This window comes from Phaseolus vulgaris, chromosome 3, assembly GCF_051622355.1.
Source record: "Phaseolus vulgaris cultivar YP4 chromosome 3, ASM5162235v1, whole genome shotgun sequence".
Classification (NCBI taxonomy): domain Eukaryota; kingdom Viridiplantae; phylum Streptophyta; class Magnoliopsida; order Fabales; family Fabaceae; genus Phaseolus; species Phaseolus vulgaris.
Window position 1 is genome coordinate 7326515 of NC_143500.1, and position 4971 is coordinate 7331485.

The 4971-nt window shown below is 31.3% G+C and overlaps 1 long non-coding RNA gene across 1 annotated transcript; it reads left to right on the plus strand.

Annotated features, from left to right (window-relative positions):
• The first annotated feature begins 479 nt into the window (after positions 1–479).
• On the plus strand, positions 480–2645 carry LOC150028643 (uncharacterized). The gene is made up of 2 exons (XR_016519289.1): positions 480–785; positions 2191–2645. It is a non-coding gene; the product is annotated as an uncharacterized LOC150028643 (long non-coding RNA).
• The last annotated feature ends 2326 nt before the right edge of the window (positions 2646–4971 follow it).

A 4971-nucleotide genomic window follows, 5' to 3' on the forward strand; every position in this document is an offset into this window, starting at 1 on the left:
CCTTCCTATAAGAGTTGAACTAACCTCTCATCTAGAAAATCCTCCTCTCACTCCATTTCAAGCACCGAGAGTCCTTCCTCCAATTCCATTGTTTCCACCACTCCAATTTCACCTTCAACCATTGAAACTTCAAGCTAGAAGGTGAAATCTATCACCCACCACAAATACCACCACTCGCGGAACCAACCAACACGCCACCCACCGCACAGTGCCACCACCACACGTGATAATCACACCACACCTACCATGATCAACGCAAACAAATAGCGTACGACAACAGAGAACGGAGAGGGAAAAAAAGAGGAGAGAAACTGATTTTTTTTCATCTGAATTTGAACAAAATTTTCAAATTCGCAAGTACCCACAAAATTTTAAAATATTAATACTTTTAGCCACCTTATTTACCTTTTTGTGTAACAACTTTTCACACGTGCACTGATTTTCACACGTGAATTACATTTAGTCCTTTAGATGAGATCGGACCCAGAAAACGCAATTGATAAACTGCGATGTCTCTTTCTCGCGGTCGATTCTATCAGTACAGTTCAGACACATCCATCCACGTTCTCTCCTTTCTTTTCCAATCCCTCACATGATCCCATTCTCACCTCAACAGCAACATGGCTATTCTGGTGATGGTGGGATTGGGCCTATTGGACTTCCTCGTTGCGGGCCTTTCCTTGTTCATCGGCTTGGCCTTCATCGCCTTCATCGCTTCCATTCTCTGCGCCGCAGCCTTCTTCAACAACGCCAAAGACCTCTCCTCCTGAATCCTCCATTCAACGGTTCTATCTTCACTTTCACTCTTTCAATTTCTTCTATTTCCTTTTTACATTGGTTAGTTATTAGGAACTTGTGTAAACTATTCAAATCTAGGTTTAATTTCATCTATTAATCCATACTTCTTTCACGGTTTGCTACGAGTATTTAAAAACTGTCAGTAATTTTGGATGCAGCATCATTGTGGCTGCAATATCTGCAATTCCTTACAATATCAAGGTTACAACGAAATCGGAACTGGACTGCGATTTAAAATCCTGGATTATTCACTTCCTTCTGTTTGTTTAGGATATATTGTGTTTATTGTCTGATTTTATTTAGGACAATATTTTATATTTTGCAGTTAGAATTGACTTTTTATCTTGATAATTTGTCTAATAAATGAATATGATGGATTTACGTAAGCAGTTGTAGTTACATGTTGGAGCAATGATCTATTTAAAGGAAATTTCGTGTTCCATTTTTGCTTCCTTCAGTGTGGTGGAGTGAGATACATATTTTACTGGACAGAAATAAAAGTATAGGTTTTAAGGGAAACTATAGTTCCGAATGAAAAAATAAATGATTGAAGAACGAAAATGTGTTCTGTATTTTGGTATCCTAGATGGTGATAATGGATGTGTAAGCTTAGCTACTATAATAAAGTAGAACGAATTTAGGACAAATCTTATGTTAATGTGATCAGGAGACTAATCTATATATTTATTTATGAAGTTAGTGCTTTTGAAACGGAAAGCAGAGAACTAACTCGATTTAACATATTTTGGCTAATTATTGCTTTGTGGAACATGAAAGATGGGATAAGTAACTTCACATGTCTTTTCATGGTGTAGGCTATTTCCTTAACCCTCAAATGCAAATGCCATTATAGTCATGGATTTAAAGTGATTTTGAGAGCGAAATGAGGTTGAATGGAGTGTCTAACAACCATGGATAAAGATGAGGATGAATAAGCTATGACTGATGTTGAAATTGACAATTTTAATAATCGGGCTAAATATTCTGGTTATCCTTGGCCACTATGCAGTCTTGTGAGATGAGAATCCGTAGCTCCAGAAATGTAGCACCTTTGATTGTAAGCAGAATTAAAATATATCTTTAGAAAACTAGTTCAAAACATTGTTCGACGTATGATGAGTAGATTATGGAAGATGAACATGGGTAGAATGAAGGATTGGATTTGGATGAAAACATGGTTTCAATCCAAGTTTTGGAGGGTGAAACTACATCTCATGATGATTTAGACATTGCAATCAGAATGAAGCTGGCTTACTGTTTATTAATATTATATTATTACTTCTATTGGCTAACTGTTTGCCGTTTTTCTTATCATATAGAATTGAAGTATAATTATGTGTTTCAAGTGTGATATAATGATTCTGTATGATCTTGATTTTGACTACCTTGTAGCCAAGTATAGTATTGCTCCGGAGTCTAAATTGCCGAAGATATCAAGTTCCCCAAGATGGTGAATGGTGATGGCTTATCTAGCACACTATTGCCGCAGTTTTTTAACAACCGAAGTGATACAGGGGTATAAGTGGAGAAGTGAAGCAATTAGAAAGCAATGGGATGATGGTGAAATTCTGCAAAGCTAAAACAGGAGCCTTAGTCATGGCAGTCTTGAGCCTATCAAAGGCTAATTGAACTATGGGGCGCCATTCAACAACATCTTGGGTGTTTCTTCTTGCGTCCCAAGAAATTTCCACCAGCACCCCATTATTATCGGAAAAGATTGTTTACCCCTTTTAAAAATAACTTTCAGACTATTCTTTCTGAAATTTTTTTTTGGAACATATTTTCTGAAACACATTTTATAAATTCTGGATTTATCATTCTAAAAGTTAAAATATGTGTTCCAAAAATGATATTCTAGAATAATTTTTTTTTCTTCCAGATTTTCTATTTTGGAATATCTTTTCTTATTCCAAAAATCACTCAAAACTGTTAAGGTTAATTTGATGTTTCAAAGAATGTAGGGATACAAGAAAAAAAAAGGAGTGTAGAAAGAAACACCCCAATATCTTTGCACAGCAATGCAGTAAGGGGAGAACTAAGGCTGTTTCTTTGTGCACTCTAATAAATTTCTTCAAATCATTTTCAAAGAAGTTTATTTTACATCTTTTAAAAATGACATCTGGATTGTTTTTTCCGATATATTTCTGAAACATTTTCTGAAGCACATTTTATTAATTATGGATTTAGCAGCCCATAAATCAAAAAAATGTGTTCTGGAAAGGATATTTCGAAATAATTTTTTCTTATTTTGAAAAACACCATTTGCTTAGGGAACTCCTATTTCGGAAACACTTTTTCTTATGAAACTCTTATTCCAGAATCACCCAAAACTGTATAATGTTGGGGTGCAGGAGAAAAATGTAGGGGTGCAAGAAAAAACTTTTGAGAAGTAATCTTTGCAGACTGTTTCTTCTTGCACCTCCATATGTTCTTCTGTTATCCCATACAAAACATGAAAATACCTTGTGCCACCTTCATATTTTGCATTACATAATCTGAAAGTTAATCTCGGATTTGGAAATAGCTTCCGAATTATGTAATATGAAATATATTTTTAAAAAATGGTATTTCGGATTATATAATCTGAAAGTTTGGATTTGAGAGTAGTTTCTAGCTTAAGTAATTCGAACATGCATTTGAAATAAGACTACCAGATTACATAATCTGAAAGTTAATTTAGACTTCCAGATTATCTAATCTGAAAACTAATCATATATTTGGAAATAGGCTTCCGGATTACATAATCCGATACCTAATTACTAATTTTAAAAAAAAAATTTAGAAAAAAATTAGATTATATAATTCAAAATATTACAGTACATTTTTAAAATATAAAAAATTTATGAAGGTGAAAAAGGAACATAGGTACAGGAAGAACATCTTTGCATAATGGCGGACGGTAGAATCTAGTAACACCCTGTTTTTTTTTTTTTATGTAATAATATAGAAATTAATATTTGTTATGTTTTACTTGAAAATTTAGTATAAATTTATCGAGAGTTAAATTGATGGTTTTCTATTAATTCCAAAAATATTTTTCATGATTCCTTATAAACTTTTAAAATTTCTTAAAATTTCAAATTGATCTCTAATATTTTTAAATAAATTTCAAATTGGTCTTTACTTAATTGCAACTTAGTCCTTAAAAAAATTCACAATTACACAATAGTTCTAACTATTTTTAACAATTGTAATTAAATCCCTGGTTAAGTTATTATGTTGACTTTTGTAAATACTTTAAAACCTCAATGTAAATTAATAATTTTATTTACAACTATTAACTTTACAGTGAACTTTGTTTCATATATGATTTCGAGTATGAATTTAATAGATACAAATATCTCAAAATAAGATTTTTATAAATTTTTATTTTAAAATTTTAGGAAAACGAGAATCAAGATAAACCATCAATATATCAATAATCTAAATGTTAGAATATATTAAAACTCATTTTAAATGTTTTTCGATTGAAATACATTATTTTGGGCTATGGATGGATAAAATAGTAAAATTGTGTTTTACAAACCCATGAACTCAAACCTATTCTTTGGTCCGATTAAAAACAATCGAAACATGTGGGTCAAACTCATTTCTCTCATAATTTTTGTGCACCTTGAAAAGAATAAAGTAAGGAGATTTTTTATCCTATGACATGAAAAGTTTAATATAAAAGTAAGGTTGATTAGAATTTTCTTCTTTTCTTCCAATTGTAACACTCAAAATGTAATTATAAAGATTTAAGACATTTCTTTTACAAGTTATCTTCTTTTTTTTGTGTGCAAAGTCTTGTCTGTAAATACAATAATATAATAATGTATTCACATCTTTCTCACAATTTCCTACAATATGAGAAAGAAAAGTATAAGCTTCTTTTAAGTTTTTAATCAATTATTCTTTTGAAAATTAATTAAAAATGTTTTATAATTTAATTGATTAAAACAAATGTTAATTGATTAAAGTGTTGAGACAAGGATTTCCAACTCTATACTTTAATCAATTAAGAAGAAGATAATTGATTATCATATCTTGACTCTCATTAAGAACAATTTTGATCGATTATACAAAAACATAATCCCTCGTTATGTTCTTAAAAGCTTTTAAAATAGTTATTCTCTTTTCAAAAAAAACATTTTAACTCATTTTAGCATTGCTATGTGCTAATCTTGTGAATAC